This window comes from Pieris napi, chromosome 4 (assembly GCF_905475465.1).
Source record: "Pieris napi chromosome 4, ilPieNapi1.2, whole genome shotgun sequence".
Taxonomy (NCBI): domain Eukaryota; kingdom Metazoa; phylum Arthropoda; class Insecta; order Lepidoptera; family Pieridae; genus Pieris; species Pieris napi.
In genome coordinates, this window is record NC_062237.1 from 9,797,296 (window position 1) to 9,819,211 (window position 21,916).

The 21,916-nt window shown below is 33.5% G+C and overlaps 2 non-coding genes across 2 annotated transcripts; one reads left to right on the plus strand and one right to left on the minus strand.

Moving 5' to 3' along the window:
* Window positions 1-15,618: 15,618 nt before the first annotated feature.
* Trnak-cuu lies at window positions 15,619-15,691 on the plus strand. Its single transcript has one exon. It is a non-coding gene; the product is annotated as a tRNA-Lys (tRNA).
* Window positions 15,692-18,903: 3,212 nt separating this feature from the next.
* Window positions 18,904-18,974, minus strand: Trnag-gcc. Its single transcript has one exon. It is a non-coding gene; the product is annotated as a tRNA-Gly (tRNA).
* Between the last annotated feature and the right edge of the window lie 2,942 nt (window positions 18,975-21,916).

Here is a 21,916-nt window from a genome sequence, read left to right on the forward strand (position 1 = left end):
AATGTTACTTTACAGGTTACTGGAAGCAACTAATTAGTTTTTTACAGTTCATGATAAAACAATTCTCCTATTAGAAATTATTAGAACCATACCAGCCTTATAGTTAGGTTAACCTTATAGTCTGCCCTTTTAAAAAAACAATATCATTATCACTATTTACTATGAAAACAAATGAGTTATACTTTTACTAGTCACAATAAATTGATGATACTTAACATTATATCGAACTATTGAGGTGTGACTTAGTCATCAGTTGAATAACGGTAACAAATTTGGGTCAAGTACTCAGAAAGCAGTGAACTTGCATCGTTTGGTGGTTTGGTTTTGCCTTACTCACGCGTCACTCGCTAGACGTTGAACTTGCGGATTTTTAAGAATACGCTTACAAAATCAGCGAGTAGCGGACAGACCATTTATATACGATCAAAGCATATGACGCATGTTTGAGAATGAAATATTTCAATTGCCCAAAGTAAGTATCAATTAAAATGTGATAGATTTTTGTGAACTTTCTTATTTTAAATATCTTTTGACAGACACTTATCTAACAACACTACTCACAGTCCCTATTAAGGGGAAAACACTCTGTTCTTGTGTACTATTTTTTTTCCACTTACCATTGTTTAGCACTTAAGACTAATTGTGCACATACTAATTCAAAAGTTTTTAATGATTTTATCCATTTCAATCTTAATCTAATCTATATACATTATAATATGTTAATTAACTTAGGCATTCTATAATAATTACAGAATATGATAAAAAATCGTGACTCTAATATAATTTCTGTACGCTTTCACGTTTACTATTTTATTACATATACATGATCGTTATACAATTGTTTAGTGTCGTTTTTTTAAATATGCATTTTAATATCCTTTTATTTCTGATACTAGGTACCTTTAAATAAGTCTATTATTTTATTAGTGATTACTCATTTCTGATCGCGTTCCTATGTAGCATAACCTCTACCTAATACCAAAATCGAGAGTCAATGAAAGCGGGGCGAATGGTACTGACGGTATAATACGTCAATCAAACAATGAAGTTACCACAGATTACTGCGCGCGCGCATACCGCTTGTCATAAAATTTATAAGGAACCAGGAAAACCATTGTATGAGTACAGTCTGCTAATATTTGAAATTGCGGCTAGCTCCTATATCTTTAGACTTTGGTAAACATACATAATAACGTTGGTAGGTACATGTACTAGAGCTGCTGTCCGCATAGTTCAATCTTGCCACTTGAACCCAAGTTAAACAAATACCAAGAATTTATACTTAAGGAGCCTTTGATTTTATAATCTGTTGAATTTTCTCTAATCTGTTGAGTTGTGGGTTAAAGAAACAAGAATATTTTTTTGGGCTTCCAATAAAACATTTTCCTATAAGAAATTCCATTAGGTGAGGATAATGTTATCAACATGTGCATTACCAAGAATTGACATTAAATTATTATTGTAAACAATTGCAGTCTTATTATATGTACGTATATTGTGTACCGGAAATTTAACTTTTCTCAGTTAATTTGATGAATTTTCCGCGAAACCTGCAGCCCATAGACACCCAATTTAGTGGATGCGTCGCCGGCCTTTGAGGGAAGAGTATTTGAAAACTATGTATATATAAATTGGTTCACAAACATATACCTATATTCTTATATATAAGCACACGTGCTCGGAAACCTTTTTTTATATAAATATAACAGGGGGCAAACGTGCAGGAGGCTCAGCGGATCTTAAGTGATTGACACACACATTGCCAGAGGGCTCGCAAGTGCGTTGCCGGCCTTTTTAGAATTGGTACGCTCTTTTCATGAAGGACCCTAAGAACTGGTTTGCAAATACTTTAGTGCACAGCTGCTTCCACGTGGTGGTGCGCGGCAAAAACTGCCTTATAAAACGCTAAGTAGTGGAACGGCGGACGTCGAGGTGATACACCTTCGATATTCTGCCTTAATACTAATAATAATTCATCATTCTCAAATATCTTCAACTGATATATACAAGTCAAACTGGTAACTCATTTTTTAAGTCGGTAAAAAGTATTTTGTGCACCTTCATTATTGCCATTCGTCATTGTATAAACACTATAATTTGGTCAAATTATTGTCTATCTGGGTATTCTCAGAACATTCACAGAATGATTAATGGTCGTACAATTTAGCTTTAGATTTAATTCATTTTATTCGCAAGTATCAAATGTGAAACGGTCAAAGACATAGGAAAAATTTGTGGCTAACATAAAGGCCAGAGGAATTTTAGCCAAGCGGTGAAGCGTAAATCTTAAAATGAAATAGTGAGTTCGAATACAGGCTGTTGCAATAATTTTTTATTTTTATGTCCCCAACTTGATAACATATCATATACACAGATTCGACTTAAAGTCCTATGTCCCTCAATGATGCTTTGTTTCCCGGTCTTTTTTGGCGGGACACGTTTCCTATTGCTTTTAGGCTTCCAGTCGAGGGCTTGCTTGGCAATGTGCGGAGCGTATCAGGGCGTATGGCCCACCCATTTCCACTTCCGGCGGTTTATAGACCTGTCAATTCGCACCCATTGCATAGCTCCCATAGCTGATGATTAGAGATTCTCTCGGGCCAGAATAATGTCATGATTTGGCAGTTTTTGCCTCACCACTATGTGGAACCAGCTACCCGCTGAACTTTCTTACCAATTCAACTTAGGGTTCTTCAAAAAAAGAGCGTATTAAAATTCAGGTAACGCTCGCTCTCTGGCATTGAGAGTGTCCATGGCAGCGGTATCACTTAACATCAAGTGTGCTTGTTGCCCGTTTGCCCCCTGTTCTATAAAAAAAATATGTAAAAGGAACATAAAAAGCTACTACTAATGCTATTTACTTGAAATAGTAGTATCTTAATAAATTGACAATTATTAATTATTTATTATTTATCAATTATCCACTAACCCGGAAACCACTAATTCATAAAATCTTATAACACCGTTATTACTAAGCACCTGTCTCTTTTTATCACGGCGGGAAGCCATTGTGACAGAAAGAGACGAAAGAGTACTTTTAGTTAACTTGCCAAAACTGACCTCGTAATCCATAAAATATATTGGACACAGCGTGTATGTTTAGTATAATATGCAATTTGTAACAATTACTTTAGTACTGACAGATCGACGACCCGCTGACATCCTGCAATAGATAACGAAATTAACATTACGCATTATTTCTACGGAGTAAAACAATTGTTAACAACATTTATATGATTACATATCTTTGCCCCTTTTTTACCTAAATCTATGGCAATTCTGAGAGACAAAGCCATTATATTATGCCGCCTTTATGGTTTATGGATTTCACGCGATATTATTTTAAATCTTTTATTTTTTTCTAATTATGACACTTCAACTAACGCTTGGGTTCGAAAGTAAGCTAAACTATTCCATGTTAGAAAAAAAAGAACTTGCCAATAAGCTGTTAATATTCAAAAATCGCATTTAACAGCATTTTAAAGATGGTGTTTAAAAAACTATGTTAAGATTATTAGTTGTATTGGCGCTTTACTACAATAAGTAGTGACTGCCCCTCAGGCCTAAATGCCACATAAGCCATCGGAATAGGCCCAAGTGTTTTGTCCGTATGAGCAAAAATCTTCCGCGGCGAAACTTTGACGGGCGTTATAATTATATTGGTAAGTAATTTCTATTGAATATTTTTATTACTGATCGTGGTTTCAGTCAACTTTTTGTTTCTTTGCATGCATTAGAGTTTAAATTACACTGTTTATCATGTTTTATTGCTAAATAAGTTTTATTTATTTCGCAAATAAAAAGGGCAAGTATCCGCATCAAAAAGGATAGTCGCCCTACTTACTGTCGCGGATAGTTGCCCCTAGAGTGACTAAAAATTTCTTAACAAGCAAAGACGGATTTTATGTTTTTGCTGTTTTTTTTTATTCGAATTTACTTTGTCTCTAACTTGTTGTAAATTAAATAAATATCTACTTCACATTTTTATATATTCATTATAGATAAGCAAAATGCCTCATCAACATCAACTGGACAGAAGATAGCTTAGCACTTGCCTTCGAAAAATTGAGACAAAGTTGGGATTAAAGCACAAATTTATTAATGAGAGTAAAATGGCTGGACCTCAATGGCTAAAAAGCTTTCTTGAAAGAAATCCTGATATAACTTTGAGACAAGCTCAGGGTTTATTAATTGAAAGAGTGAAGGGTCTCAACAGAACAGAAGTTGCAAATGTTTTCAAACTCTTGACTTCAAACTATTTTAACTGAGAATAATTTGCTGGATAAGCCAGATACAATATTCAACATGTGTCCAACTCAATAATAAAATTGGTAAAGTATAAGCTAAGAAAGGTGCTAAAGCGGTTAAATCAGTTACTTCCGGTGAAAAAGGAGAAAAAATTACTGTTGTTTCTTAATATTTCAAAATAAAAGATCTCAGTAAATTATAAAGACTGTTAAATAAATAATAAAGATTACTCTAATTGATATAAATTTCTTTCTATCCAAAATAAAAACGCACGAGGCAAGTATCCCCTGAAGCATTTTCTACGCTAGGCTACTATCCGCCATAGTAGGCAACTATCCCTTTTCTGAGAGGTGAAATAAAACAGTATTTATTCAAAACCATTGTTAATTATGTATGCAAAAATAGGCTTTTATAGAAGATAAAAGACCTATGTTTCGAGATACATACTGAATAATTTTCAGCAAGTTCATATTTAAAAAATATAAAGCTTTTTCGAAAAGTGGGGCAACTATCCGGCTTTTCCCTATTATTATTCATAAAGAAATTTACTTTAGTTAAAGAGTCTTAAGACAATAATGAAAGAAATATATATAAATACATAATACGGCTGTCAAACGTGGGCACTTACCAAAGCACAATCTGAAAGATTAAGCGTAACTCAGAGAGTCATAGAAAGAAGCATAATAAAGAAAAGAAGAATTGACAAAATAAGCAACAAGAATTTAAGAGATAAAACAGGGTTTGCTGATGTTGTATATAAAACAAAAGAAATAAATTGAAAATGGGCTGGACAGGAGCAGATAAATGGAGCAAAATTGTAACACTATGGCAACCAAGAGGCCATAAAAGAAACAGAGGTAGGCAATTTAAAAGGTGGGCCGATGAAATCATGGAAATGGCTGGAAAGACTAAGACCTGGACGAGATTGGTATACAATAAGGAAAAATGGAGAACAATGGGGGAGGCCTTTGCCCGTAGGCACACAGAATCAGTTATCGTAGATTAAGAAAAACAATAGTTATAATGTATATATTTTGTATTTCTGATATAAGGCAATAAATAAATAATGACAATAATGCTAAAATATATTTTTATGCTTAGATTATAAATGTTACTCCTTATCAAATCTTTTGTTAATATTTGTAACAAAAACCCAGGCAGGCTGTCAATCAATTCGGATTTTTAATTTTAAATCAGTGAAGCAAAATCTGATTTGATAGGTCACAAAGATTTAGGACGACGACCATTAGTCCTGCGCATGAGTCACTAAAATATTTTCAATTCTCACAGGTATAAAGCGTCAATCAAGGTGTGAGGTGAAGATTGACGGCAAATAAGATTACTAGAGACTGAAGTTCAAAACGTTGAGAGATATAATGTAATTCCAGCTAAAGAAGTAATTCAATATCTAGTACCCGCATTGACCTTGATTATTTTCGAATAATATACAGAAACCATTATGTCGTCAATTAAGGGTTACCTTAAGGCTGGCCACGCATCAGCATCACCTTGATGGAAGTCTACCATGGTTTACGAAACACTTGCTTTTGCGAACTAGCGAACTGTGGAATTGACTTCCAGTGGGGTCTTCTCTAGGAGATACGATTTCCAATTGTCTAAAAGTATACTCCTCCCTCAAAGGCCGGCAACGCAACGTCCATCGACTGCGATAACTGCCCTTCTTGGGCGTCCCGTAGGCTCGTTTGCCCCCCTATACTATAAAAAAAAAGATTCATTATATATCTGTTAAGAAGTTAAATAATCTTTCACTGTATAATTAAGTTGTTTACCAATTGGGCGATGCAACGTTCTGTTATATTTTTTAAAAATTCTGATTCTTTAATAATCTCTGAGTAAAGCTGTCCATTTCCAACTAACGTACAGACATCATGCAAAATCTGGCCAAGTAACGCGCCAAGACATATATGGCGCAGGCACAGTTCGTTCTAATAAGGTTTATTATTGTTAAAAATCCCGTAACGTCCCAATGGTACGCATGGAGGCGTGTTTTAGGGCAAGAAGATTTCAAATCTAGAATGTCTGCTACGCTATTTGATACCACAGGGACGCTTTATGTAAGACCTGATAGTTGAGGTCAAGGCCGAAGATGTTTTTAATTAGTGCGAATCTTCACGGAACTATTAATTACTGAGCAGTTTGCTTTTACGTAGTAAAGTTCAGCCATGCATAGACATCTAGAAGACAAATTCTCTATGAATACGTCGATTCCTCTAACATGTTCTCTACGATAAAACAAAACTCAAATTGCGAAATATCGTTTGAAAAAAAGAGGTGCAAGACTTAATTCTCAGCAGTAATGTTCTGTGATAGCAGATGGGTCAAGAAAATCCTTACTTGGAATGCTCCAGTGGGAAGAAGAAAGAGAGGACACCAGAAACTGGGGAAGATGGAATAAAAGGGGTAGAGGGAAGAGAATTGGAAAATTGTCGTGAGAAATAAAGACAAGTGGAAAATTTTTGAAGGAGGACATCACTTCGTCGGAGGTCGAGTACTAGTGTAAAACAAAATGACAAGGACTTAGTGTAGTGTAGTACTCGAATAAAGGTTATTTCTATTGTTTATTAATGTTCCCTAACAATCCTGTGAATATATTATAGTAATAATACACTCTGTATTGGAGAGTGTGGCTTAGAGTTGTTATAAATGTGCTGTGATTGTGTTAGTTGGAACCTCAGAGTCATGCCAAAATTTATGTGTGTGTAAAGGCATCTGCAGAATAGTTAGAATCTGCAGAATTAGTATTGATAACATCGCTTATTATATTATTCGTATCGTGACCTTAAAACAAATTCAACACGCCCCTGCTTTAAATGCTTACTACCGTGCAAAGGTGACAAGCAAATTACTTAGGGTTAGCAAGTTATAGTAAATGAGATTATATACTAAACTAATTTAACTAATTGGGAAGGCAACAACAACCTTTCTAGACCAGCTTGTCTCGTATAGTCTTCAAACCATATTTAGTAGGTACGACCTTCATATATATAGTCTAATAATTGTTCGTTGATTAACTGCTTCCAGCGCCGCACGCTATACAGTTAACTAAAACATTTTGATTGGCAGCCCTGATGCAAGCTCCCTCACGTACCTGCAACAATAGGGCACACACGACTCACGATATACAACGTGACTCAGCGATGCAGATGTAGACAATTGCATCGCCCACCCGTCCATTCAATGCGCTGCGTGTTTTATTTGTTAGAGAAATTAGCCTAACAACACTCATGGCCAGGCACTAATTTTGATTTGGGGCCCCAGATTTAAGAGGCCCAAAAACTATTCAAGTAAACACTATTTATTTATTTATAAAAACTTGCCAATGCTTGGCACACTGATACATTGATTAAAGAGAAATAAAATACAATTTTTAATGTGTCATGCCCTTATTAAATAAACATTAAACGAAAATCGCTCTTAAAGTCTGAGGTGAGCAACTATGGATATCCAGACCCAGCTTGTTAAACATAACAGTCCAGCTCAATCTGGGCATCCGTGAATTTTGGCCAAAACGCGTTCTCCGGAAATATATACTAAAACAGTTTTATTTCAAAGATTTTGTTTATATACATAAATATCATCCATCTGCCCTGCAATTCTGTAACTCACTTTTCGAACTCACACAGCGGTTTTCGCATCGGCGGTCCCTCTCAAATCAGTCGTGAAGCAGTCATTTTATGATTTGGCATTCTGATAAACAATAAACTACAAGCTCCTGCCTTTTCAGAGTTCGAAAAGTGAGTTACAGAATCGCTGGGCTGTTACTGTTAACCTGAAATATTGTCGAGAATCTTATATCTTTCGGGTAATATCCACCTAAGCAAGTTTCTGGCGATCTCGATCACAAAATAGCTTTCAACAAAATCTACGTAAGAAATTACAATTCTCTGAAAACTGAGACAAGTCTCACAAATATTTCGTTTGTCACATGACAAAGGGGCCCCCTTGTTTCAGGGCCCTAAGGCGGGGCCATAAAAACATTTCGACTCACTCACGAGGAATATCGGTACTGTTGAAAGGTACGATTTATTAGCTTATAAAAGTTTTTAACCTAATCGCATTGACTTGAAATAAAAATCATAAAAGTAATTTTAAAACTTTCTGTATCGCGAGCGTGAGTGATCAATGATCATATATCACAATTTATTTCTGAAAAGTGTACGTTAATATTTAAACAAGTTTAATGCGGAAAATATATTTTTATTACGCCTTAGCAAAGACTATTACTATTACATATACTATATTAGTCATTGGTCATAGGTAATAAATGTCAAATGAAATGTAGGAAAACTTAAGTATGGAAAAACAAAAATTTGCTAGTTTATAAAACATCGCTCGTATTAAGCCTGGCTGTAATGTAAAGTTAACAAAAATTAACTAACGATTTTTTTTTCTATAATTCCATACAAAACCGGAATATCATGCTCCACAGACCACAGTTGGTCCATAAATCTTTATTTTCGGGATTGGAACTAAAAATAATTTTCATTTATGATATATACCCGGATAACAGCAAAAAATATTTTCTCAAACACTTAACGAATAAACACTAAACGTTATAAACAATCGAAATGTCAAGACAAACTATAGGAACAATCGAATAGTTAACACTAAAAAATTCTCGACTCTGAATCTAGCCTAATATAATATAATGTTTAACTACTTGAAACATTTGTGCAATTTAATACACTGCAATTTATTTAACGAAATAACTATTTCTATCAGCGCTGTAATGACAGTTTAATATCGTAACTCGAAGTAATATACGCATAATTATGGAGAAATTAAACTCTCCGTAAGTTATATAATAGTAATAGGCGAGGTTAAAGCAGAGTTAACCTACCTGCTTTCTTTTCTTTATCCAGTTCGTGGGTACCTGTTACGATTCTGTTCCATTTTTGCTTCTCTCATCATATGACCCTCATACGACCTTAATCATTTTCATTAGTCCCTCTAAAGCTACAAAATAAATAAATAATTAGCAACTGTATTATTACTACACCTATCCTTAATTGTGTTTATTGTGTCTGCCGTACGGTTTAAATGAATCTCAGCTTTATTATTAAATTTAAATTTTATGACAAATACTTAGTGCACATTTAGGTGACCTCTTCATCCAGATAGTTTTTGAGGCCACCAACAAAAAACTTCGAGGAAGATCAGTCACTTCCCAGTAGCAAATTATTGTAACTTTATTGCATTCAATTGGTTTTATTAATATGCTATAAATCGAATTATTGCTTATAAAAACGGAATCACTTCCTTATTTCGGGATTCCTTTTATGAAATATATAAAGCCGGCTCCACACTCTCGATAGGCGCCTCGTCGGGGCCCTCGTCACAAATATTGGCGAGTCGAGGATGCACCAGTGAAAGCCATCCACACTCTCGGTTTATACAGTTCCTCGCTGCATCTACGACAAGATGGACGTGATTGGAATGACTTTCTTAGCTAATTTATATGCCAATATTATAATGCCTTAAGTTTGTATCACAAATATAAATAAAAAATATATCATGCCGCGGTATAATTGTAATTTACTTTTTCTTACTTAGGTGTTCTCTAAAAGCCGGAATTAATGATGGTTTTCAGTTTCTAAATTCTGTATTAAATTATGTATTTTATTCATTGATAAAATTCTATACAATTTTAACTCCACTCCATCATAATAAAATCCTTACTGTAAGAACGACGCGCTTTTTATTACACATATATATAACAAACATACGACAGTAGTTAACAACAGAGTGAGCAAGCACGAGAATTTGGTTGATGCTCTCGCGTCCTTTGACTCGCGCCCCACAAAGTAGCAAAAGCGGAAAGGCGGTGAGACGAGGCAACGCGAGCGCGAGAGTTTGCTCGTGCCCCTCGTGTCGGCGCGTGGAGAATGTGGATGGGCAATAACATTGAAATTCTTAAATAAAAAGGATTTTTATCAAACGATATATAATATTATTCTTGTTACTAATTCCGATGGGTTACGTCTTGCGTATACAATAAGATAAGGTTCGCGTATTTCGCCTTCTTGGCTTAATGTATGGCATATGAAGTTCCTTGCTTCAATTAACTCACCAGCTGTGAGGACCCAACTGAATAATGCTCTCACGTGAAGGCCATGACAATTTATATCGGAGACCAAAGATGGCATGCCTAAGCATTTGTCTTATATGCCAAGTGACAAGCCAAAACATTTCTGTAGACTTTAGATTAGTGTTCCCCAACCTTTTTTGTGCCGTGCCCCACCTTAGCTGTTCTAAAATTCGTTACTTAATTAAATTTTTAATATTAAAAAAAATATTGTTCACTTAAGACACTTAAAAGATAGGTTTTAGTAAAAAATTACTACAAAATTGTTAAAGAAATTACATTTTTAAAACAATAAAAAACTGAAATCGACTTTCTAATAATTTTAATAAATTTTCGAATAGCCCCTTAACAATCAAATTATGGAAACATTGCTTTGGACCATACTTTGATACTATTGTAAGCAAGCATATCACCAATCACATGCAGACAGATAATGTTAATATATGCCATATTAAACCATTTTAAAAATAAAAATATCAAATACGCAAAACTTTACGTACGTTAAATTGACCTAAGTATACTTGTAACTCAGACATTGCTAATAAGTGTTTTACACAGTACTAAAGTTTTATTCCCTCCTACGAGCAGATTGAACCCAATAAAGGGACATAACAATGCAACACGTGCTATTCCAAACCAGTGTATATGATTATTTGCACCTCTAAATTAATTATGAAAGCTGTAACTCCATCTCGTTCATTACTTTGCTCGTAAACCCGTTCATTCGCTCGTAAAGACCGGGTGAATGATTCGAAATGTTCACATTGTCATCGTACTGAGAAATGAACATAATGTGATCGAAATTAACATTATGACGGACCTACTCGTATATGGAAAAGTACGACGTTCAGTACCGTTGGATTCAGAGTTCTAAATTCAAAATATTTCAAATGCTGTTCTCATCTTTGTAATGATTACATGATATAAGATAGATTCTATTAGTAATGAAAATATTTTTTTACTTAAAAAAAATTTAAACTAAAAAGCAAGCAACGTCTTATTGAAGTTAAATTGGAACAATGTTTAATTTATTTCCCATTTCTATCTGAGATTCTAGAAACTGATAGTTTCTCCAGTTGTACTAAAACTGAGGCAGTTTTTGCCGCCCACCACCCTTATGTGGAACCAGCTGCCTTCGACTCGACTTAGGGTCCTTTAAGGAAAGAGCTTAGCAATTCTTCAAAGGCCGGCAACGCATGGACAACGGTATCACTTAACACTCCTGCCCGTATGCCCCCTGTTCTATAACAAACAAGAAACTATATTATGTGTAATCTTAGATTGTATGTATGTATGTAATTTACAAGTAAAACAAATGAATACGGTTTCTTAATCAAATCGTTCCTAATCCGACTCCAGACTTTGCTATTTCAACTAAAACGAAGAAATGTTTTTTAAACATATTTTTTTTTAATTGTGTTTAAAAATAACTCTGAATTACGAGATTTTTTGTTCCACTGTCCAACCTTTTTGGGGTTGACTTTTTACTTGAACGAAACTTTTCGGGAAAATTCATAATGGGTGTAGTGTGACTCATTGGAAATCCCCTTTACCATAGAATTTCGTATAACAACCACAAAATCTACGCCACCTTAAGATGATTCAAAACGGAAATCCGTGTGCTACATAATGTATTAGTAATTTGTGTAATGTTCTTATAAATATATATTATAGACTTTTTTACTTATAATTTGGTCGTCAATATAATCGGTGCGATTTACCGTTGATCAACGACAACTTAGTTTTAAATAAATAAAAAAACTGAAAGTACATTTATTTCTTATTCACATTTAGCTTGCTATGATTATAGAGCAGTGTTGGCCTAGTGACTTCAGTGTACGACTCTCATCCCTGAGGTCGTAGGTTCGATCCCCGGCTGTGCACCAATGGACTTTCGTTCTATGTGCGCATTTAACATTTGCTCGAACAGTGAAAAACATCGTGAGGAAACCGACATGTCTTAGACCCAAAAAGTCGACGGCGTGTGTCAGGCACTGGAGGCTGATCACCTACTTGCCTATTAGATTTTTAAAAATCATCATAAAATTCAGAAATCTGAGGCCAAGACCTAAGGAGGTTGTAGCGCCACTGATTTATTTATTTATTTTAGGTTGCTATTGGGCTTGCCGAGGTTCAATAGTGCGTTGCGTTGGGTATGTTTGCTGACTAGAAGTGACGGTTTTAAAGCCATATGTATAGCATAGCACCAATGGTATCCTGAATGTGTTGATTAAATTCGTCTCTTAAATTAGACTTTTTGTTTACGAACCAATACTAACATAGCAACTAAAACAGAATTGTTACTAACTCTAACTAAAAATACATAATAAAAAAATATTATTCGTACTGATTTGTCTTCAAGAGAATTTATGTACGGTATGAAGATTCTATTAAAGTGAAGCCATTTCTGAAGAACGTATTCGCTGCTAATCTGAATCATTTGACATCATTATTCAGATCGATTCACAGACGGAGCATAGCTCCACAAACACAGTAATAATGTATGTGTTTAGTCAAAAGTGCTTCTTAGATAATATAACAGCGTTGCGGTGATGTCGTGACACATCGCGAAATCCCGTATACAGGGTGGCCAAAAAGTCGTGGATCAAATGCAAATAGGGGATAGATGAGGTCATCAGCGGCAAAAAATTGTTCTACGGGAGGTCTCTAAGGTCAACCCCTGCAGAGTTATGATTTATTTTGGTTTTTATATGATTATTTTTCCGACCCAAATATCGGCCAATAGAATTGCACCATTCGACGTCACGTGGTACAACCTACATGGTATTATACTGATAATTTTTTGTGAAAATTTTCTCTGGTCGTTGCTTCAAGAAAAGTATTAAGTAGTTGTTTTATTCATTATGAAATTCTTATTTGTTAACTGTACATTTCGTCACATGGTGCAATTCTATTGGCCGACATTTGGGTCGGAAAAATAATCCCCCGAATACCACACGAGCTTCAAAATTATCGGGTATTTCCCGATAGGTTCGTTGCAAACAAATATAGTCGTCATGACGACTATAAAGTCGTCATGACGACTATATTTGTTTGCAGGGAACCTTGAGGTCTTTGTTGTTTTTTCATCCTAGAAAGATATTAGAGTGACTCATGGCCACGTATAATACCTTTTCAGAATCCCTATTAAATGCGCCAAAACATGTAGTATAGGGACACTTTTCGGTAGAGTAATTTTTTTTCACAGTGGGGTCCAAAGTAAAGAAAAATGTATGATTTGAAAAAATGTTATATCGTATCACTTAATATTATCTTGAATACCTTGAATAACTCATCAGTACCAATCTAGTGGATATTATGAAAAAGATACAGGATGTAGATATTTTCGAATTTTAAGAAGAATTAGTAACAAAAAGTCAATTTTCATATAAAAACCTAAATAAATCATAATTCTGCAGGGGTTGACCTTAGAGACCTCCCGTAGAACAATTTTTTGCCGCTATTTGCGTTTGATCCACGACTTTTTGGCCACCCTGTATAATACAAATTAAATAGCTCCTGTAGATATATAATAGCAAATTCTTAACTTTTCTACCAAATCCAATTATGGTTTCACCAGACTATTCTAAACATCTTCTTTTTCTGATTATGTATACAATAAATAAATACTATCTCGCATTTCCTAAGGATACTAATTTCAAATAACTTTGATAATAATTTTCAACACATGGCAATGTTTTAGTTTATTTCTCTTCGCTTGTTATTCCTAATATCCCGCCTTAGCTTATTAACATGCGCTTGTCGAAGCAAATTAAAATTTATTCAGGTTTTAGTCCGAAGGTACCTCACCTAAGGTACAAAAACCATTATAATGAAATAACAACACGCCCTTTGCCCTCTGAACTCGGACCTAGAAACAACTAATATTTGACTGGAAAAATAGTTTTAAAATCACATGGTTTCCTGATTAAATAAAAATATTCTTGTATCATTCACTGGCGCCAATACTGTCTCATCAGTATTCTGACAACGTTGTGAGGAGGAAGTGGCACGGAATGACAGTTAGTTTAAACTTACTTGCATACGTACACATGTAAGGTAAGTTGTAGGTTCAGAGTTCACAGGCTCATACTCACACTCACATAACTAAACAGGCGGATTTCGAGTTGAGTGTACAAGGGTCGATGTTGTGCGTTTGAGCCCCGCCCCGGCTATCTATTTTATGTTTTCTATGTTTCATTTAGTAATAAAATAACACGCGGTGTTAGAAAAAAAAATGTATTAAGTATTTAAGATTTTATTTGATAATTTACAACAACTGATTAAATTTACACTAAATCAGGAAAAAAACGCTCGCTGCAACGCTCTTTAGATCTCTGAATCTGACTTAAGATTTTTTAAGTGAAAACTTCTTTAGCGGCGTTGTACATTTTGGAATGGTTAAAAAATTTAAACTCGCGTCAGGACACGTGTCCTGATCGAAAATTCGTAAGACGTATGGAGAGTAGACAGCTGGCGCGGCGTATTTAATGTAATAAAAATTTTCATGTTTGTGTACGATAGCGCAATAAATAAATGTAATGTATTCTACCACATAAATGATAGTACTTTTATACGGATAATTAAAGCAATTCGTGCAAAATTATTCCCTAACCATTCCAAAATATCAAAAATGCACAACGTTAATATTCAAGTTTTCTCTTCTGCTGGCACTCCCGGAGTGCAACCCGTTCTTTTCTTATCTAATAGGCAAGTAGGTGATCAGCCTCCTGTGCTTGACACACGCCGTCGACTTTTAATTTTGGGACTAAGACATGTCGGTTTCCTCACGATGTTTTCCTTCACCGTTCGATGCGAATGTCGCGAATCGAACCTACGACCTCAGGGATGAGAGTCGCATGCTGAAGACACTAGGCCAACACTGCTCTCTTATAAACTAAATCAGGAAACTTACATTATTAGAAGGAGATATAGAACCAAGCGATCTTTACTAGGCCTCCCAGGTATTTATTTATAATAACATTGTTTTTGGGATACGCAAATGTCGTTATAAATTTAACGGATATAAACGCGCTGTACTGTATAGCAGTCATGATTCTATTAGAATATACATTATAAATTTATCAAAGCATTATTACCTCTTATATAAATTATTTTAGCAGAGAAAACGTAAAAACATAGACAACGTGTGACGCGACGCACAAACGCGGCGTCTAAGTTTAAATAAAGATTTATTTTTATTGAAGGTATTCTTAGCTACACTACGGTTTCACTCGGTATCTTCTTTAGAGAGATAAAATCAAGCCCGGCTAGCTCAGTCGGTAGAGCATGAGACTCTTAATCTCAGGGTCGTGGGTTCGAGCCCCACGTTGGGCGTAAATTTTTTGTTCCATTGTCATTTTTATCAATAACTTTCTAAATCAAAACATGATAAACGACATCCCGGTTTGATTCCTGAAAAACTATAATTAAATCAAGCTCAGAAATGTGTCTGCTGAATCACAGCCTTACATTTCAGCCAGTAAGAAGCTTAAACAGCCGAAAAGCTATTTTAAGATAAGCAAGTCGTAAGTGATTTATCGTCAACATTAGGGCTATCGCTTAACTGCCTGATATTTTAAAATGGGTATAGATAAAGATGTTTTATCAATTTCCTTTGTACATTAGCTAGTACATAAAATATATGACATTGTATTTAAGAGTATAAACACTATAAGTGATCTTTATGTCTTCAAAAATATGTAAAATAATAAAGATACAGTCAAAACCGTTTACGACGACATCGTTTAGAACAACATACCGGTTATATTGACCACAATCAAAGGTCCCGGCTGAATTCTATTGTATTAGGTACTTAATAACAACGTTGTCGGCTGTTACGACTATCGGTTTTTACGACCACCACGATACAAATTTCGGACGCTAAAAAATGACAGAACAAAAGAAATGAATGTGTAAAGATATTAATTGATATATACATGTTTCCTTTGTTCATTTTAACAGTTTAGTAAAATTCCAACTTTACTCATTCTTTCAGATATAAGCAGAAAGAAGAAAATCGGCAATTTCGAGCCGCTAAAAACAATTGACGATTCAAGTGATTTGTAAACATTTGTTTTGATTTTGTTGTAATTGTCAATTGCCAGCGTCCGCTTTAAAAATATAGAAATTTGCGTTCTGTCATTTCACAAATTGCAAATTATAACTGACGGATGTTATTGCTGATTTTTGCAGTTACAAATGCATGTGTCATATTGTGACTCACCGACAATGCCCATCCATTCTATGATAACAATTATGCAATAAATTATTGACCGCCATTTTCTCAATACATATTGAGTAAAAAAACTCTTATCTCCTGTTTTGCAAGGCACTTAAAGGCAGACTTAAAGGCTTTTACTCTGTAAAGAATTGATTTATTATACGCAGCTGATTCATGATTATAATGTTTTGAGTTCAAATAAGTTAATTTGCTTCAATTAAGTGAGTGAAAGTGGCATTATCAAGAATTGTAAGCAATTTAAATATTTCGATAAATATTTCATGGCAATTAATTATTCCATGAAATTCAGAGTTTAGACTAGACTACGGGTCAAATTAATAAACAAGATTTAGCGCGAGCTATGCCCGTAGGAATGTCAAAATCTAATACATTTTTGATGTACGGTAGTCAGACTTACTCTGGTTTCTGACCCTAAGTATTTCCAAAACCAAGACGGATTTTGACAAAGTCATAATTCTCAATAATCTTTCTCTTAAATTGGAAGACGTAGGTCCGGCAAAACAACAATATACAGTCAAAACCGTTTACGACGACATCGTTTAGAACAACATACCGGTTATATTGACCAAAATTAAAGGTCCCGGCTGAATTCTATTGTATTAGGTACTTAATATCAACGTCGGCTGTTACGACTATCGGTTTTTACGACCAAATATATGCAGTCCCTTCGATGTCGTTATAACAGATTTTGGCTGTAGTTTTGGTGTAATCGGCACTGTAGGGTCATCTACTAAGCTTTAAATTCATTGACACATAAGTCATTAAAACTGACCCAAAAATGTATCTGCCACGTTAACCATTAGGTATGACTGTTCAAACAAAATTTCACAAAAATAAGCTTTTTATAAATTTTATCACTACCTCTAGTTTTGTTTGTTATGGTTTACCAATAAATTATTCCCCAAAGTATTAAATTCAAATTGGCAAAATTAATATATCAAATCCTTTGAGTTCCGGCTAGTTTTTTATTTCAGTCTTTGAAATGTGATATCTTGTTTCCGCAAAATGAATTTTAATCAAAATTTTGTTTTTTGAAGGCCGATCCGCAGTTGCATATTGCTTTTGAATTTTATTATTGAAAAATTGTGTAAATAGTTTATTAAATTACCTATTATGTTAATTTTAGTATATTATTTCATAACACTTATATAAGATAAACGTCTAACTTATGAGAATTCGAAAAACAATCGTAATTTGGCGCCGTCTGTAATATTTTCAGCCCATATGGTCATCAGTTTTTTAACAATGCAATATAAATTTTAATAGCAAGTCACTTCGAATATCCTTCCGCATTTAATTGTATGTAGGACACACGTGGGCGTGGATAACCACGGATTTGCTGAAACAATACTCAATTCTGACAACTTACTGTATTATTATAACTTACTTATGTCTTAGTTAAGTCTAATTTTTACCGCTACATTTTGTGTTTTAGATTATATACAGTAAGTTTTATTGGTGCCGAGAATTGTAGTTCCACTGGTTTTAAAAAGCATAAAAAAATTTACAACTTTCTTATTCAAATAATAATAAGCAACCGTTATCATACTCACATATTCCGAAATTTCAAGTAACAATGTACGTTGAGACATCGTTATTAAAACGCAAGTTTAGTTTAGAAAAGTAATATAAAACGTGTGTGAAATCATTGACTTTATTTAAAAATAAATTGGGTAAGAAATTAAGAAAACTTTTAAAATTTTGTTAATTTCTTATACATTTTATTAAAGAACTGAAATGTATGGTACCAATACAAAATTTATAACAGAGCCATCTAGCTTATAACAACAGCATTATTTTACTTTCGTTAATTATATCAAAATAGTTCTGATATATTTCAACAGATGGCAGTTATTTGGTTTTAAGAAGATTTTTTTTAATAAAGTTTTTTATAATCCCATCAGATGTCATTGTAATACAAACGAATTATTTTTATAGAAATAAGATAATTTATCACTTTCTTTCACGTTATTACTTTAACTTTATAAGTTCTTGAATTATTGATTGTTCACTATAAAATTTATTATTGATTTCCGTATTGGTTTTTCTCTTGAATTCTGAAATTAACCTTATCGTGTATGAAGTAATGGTTATATGGTTTACTAATTGTAATTATTGCATAGTTTTATAAGTATAATATATATGTAGTATATATATATTCAATTGAAGCTCAAATTATAATTATAGACAAAAAAAAACTTACTTTACTTTATAAAAAAATATTTATTTATCATAAACGCAATAATATTACAAAAATGAAACAAATTTATTTAATTTAATGAAAGAAACAAAAAAGGTAAAATTTTGCATCGGCCGGGAATCGAACCCGGGCCGCCCGCGTGGCAGGCGAGCATTCTACCACTGAACCACCGATGCTTGTAAAGTATGGTGAATTTTATGAACAGTATAGAAATGCCAATTGTAATATTTCATAAAATTTAAAGTAATATGTATTAATCTATATCTATATATATATAAAAATGAAACCCGTTTTCCGTTGTCACGACATCACATGAAAACGGCTCGACCGATTTGTCAGATTTCTTTTTTGTTGAGTTTGTAATTGTCAGGAGAAGGTTTTTATAAAAGAAAAAAAGAAAAAAATTGCGCGGAAAATTAGAAAATTCAAGAATACTTAACCACCATACAATTCGAACTTTTTGGTGTAACCTTATGGCGTTTGACATAACACAACATTGACAGAATGCGTGCTGCAAATATCGTCAGAGGATGTAAGAAAAATTAATATCGTTCAAAATAAATGCTTCGATCGGAGTTATTATATTGATAATATAATAATATGCGAGCCAGAAAAACAAACAAAGAATGTTGTATAACATAAAGCATTAGAATAATAAACACTTTGTTTCTGAAATATTTTTTAATTCATTATACCAATTTGAAATCAATATTCATAGTTAAGACAGGACAACGTCTGTCGGGTCCGCTAGTTAAAAATATATAGGTAGTACATTTATCTCGTATCCTTGCTATATTGACGATGACGGTGACGAGACGGTGCAGATTTTAGTAAAACAATTATGCGATTGTATTAAAACAATTATTTCTCAATCGTTGTTTGTAGGAAACAAAACATTTTACAATAAATGCTCAAAATTCCTGCCTCTGACCATAATACTTAATCTGCACCGTCTCGTCACCGTCATCGTCAATATAGCAAGGATACGAGATAAATGTACTACCTATATATTTTCTAAACAAAAAGTTATGATTTGAAAAAAAATTATATCGTATAACTTGATATTATGTTCAATACACTCAATAAACAACTATAAATAGCATATGTAACGCAAGGACTCATCAGTACCAATCTAGTGGATATTATGAAAAAGATACAGAATGTAGATTTTTTCGAATTTTAATAAGAATTAGTAAAAAAAGTCAATTTTCTTATAAAAACGCAAAATAAATCTTAACTCTGCGGGGGTTGAGCTTAGGGACCTCCCGTAGAACAATTCGAAGATTAATTAGAAGAAACCTCATCTATCCCCTAGTTGCGTTTGATCCATGACTTTTTGACCTGTATATATATTTAATATAAAATTAATTTTATAAAAAGCCTATTACAGACATAAGACAATCGATGAATTTATCGTATAGTTCATAATGTATTCCAAGAGAACTTATCTCGTCGAATCGATAGTTCATTGACATATTGTGGTGACGATCGGTACGATACCTGTTCAATAGATTTAAATTTTAAATCGTTGTGTTTGTGTTTTCGAACCAAATTTATTCTAATTTGTAGATATCAATGTTATAAAACGGTTTTATTTTTGTTATTGTTTATTCCATAAAGGTCAATGTCAAAGAAGTCAGGTACTTATTTTTGGCATAATTAGTTAAATAGATTTCACGAAATCTAACAGATACTACTTTATCAAAATTTATGAAAATTCATCCTTTCGAAAAATTGTATGGTCATAAGTTGAAATTATCTTTTTCTTTTCTTTTAAATTATACCAGGCACAAAAGCCTTAACTGTACATAATTCATCAAACAATTTTAATTACGAAACACATAATAACATAATACATCCAAATTATGAGGATTGCAACTGGCTGCCTTATCTCTAACAAGCGATCTCTTTTGAGGCAACTCTAGTAAGGAATAACACAAAAAATAACCTTAATCTAAAATAAAAAAAAAATCATAATAAACTAAAAACTAAACAGTATTGTTAAGCTTATAATAAATATTATTAATATTAGTAACATATTTTAAAGCAAGAACAAAATACGGCTTCAATATTAACTTTTACATATTAGCACATTCATCGCAATCATTGTTAACAGTGATACGCAAAATCACACAATTCAATTAAACTTGATTTTATTTTATGACCGTGAAAGATTTATAAGCATCTTCGAACACAAATCTATCGGCTTCGGGCATTCAACTTTAGTTGACCTTTTCATGGACGCCTTTCGCATATATATTCACTTTAAATATATAAGAAAACATCAGCATTTTATCTTCGATTTGGAGTCTTAGATCACAGGGTTCATAGGTGTACTAAAAATAGTGGCGGAGAGATTATCGCCAGTTCTTCTCTTCCGTTCTACGCCCTTGATTTGAGAACTGGCAGAAAATGTAAAATTTGCAGCATTTAATATGTGTAATTTCTTTTTTGACGTACATAAGTGTACATTATGTTACCTATATGAATAAATGATTTTGACTTTTGAGTTATAATTTAACCAGATAGATAGAGATACAGATAGATCGCTGTCAGTATCGATATTGGAAGTTACAGAGTAAGGGTACCCAAGAGCTATCCCGATTTTGGTTGTTAAGTTAAGGTTTTGAATGTTAAGGTTTGGTACTCCCCGATCCCCAACGTCGTTCATTGAGAGAACAATATCGAAATTGCACACAAAAACGTCGGGGTCGGTAAATCGTTATCGCTTTAGGTAATTTATTTATATCAATATGATATATTTTTTTTTTAGTTTTAGTTATTATAATATAATTTTTTTGCTCTTTATTATGTGGTTGCTTGTTTAGCTTATGTTCGATCTATGTGTGTGTAAAATTTGTGATGTCATTTTCTTGTATAATTTTATGCAAACACGTTGTTTTATAACTGATGAATAAATATATAAAAAAGTGGTTGGTAAATTTTGTCGACCTGTTTTATAGCATTTAAGATATTTGTACTTTATTCTATAGCTCTAGCGTCTAAAAAGGACATAATAATATAAAGGAAAATATTCGCACTGGTCACTTCACATACATATCGTAGCGTAATTAATTGGTGAATTTGTCGAATCACAGCTCCAAAATTGTTTTCTACA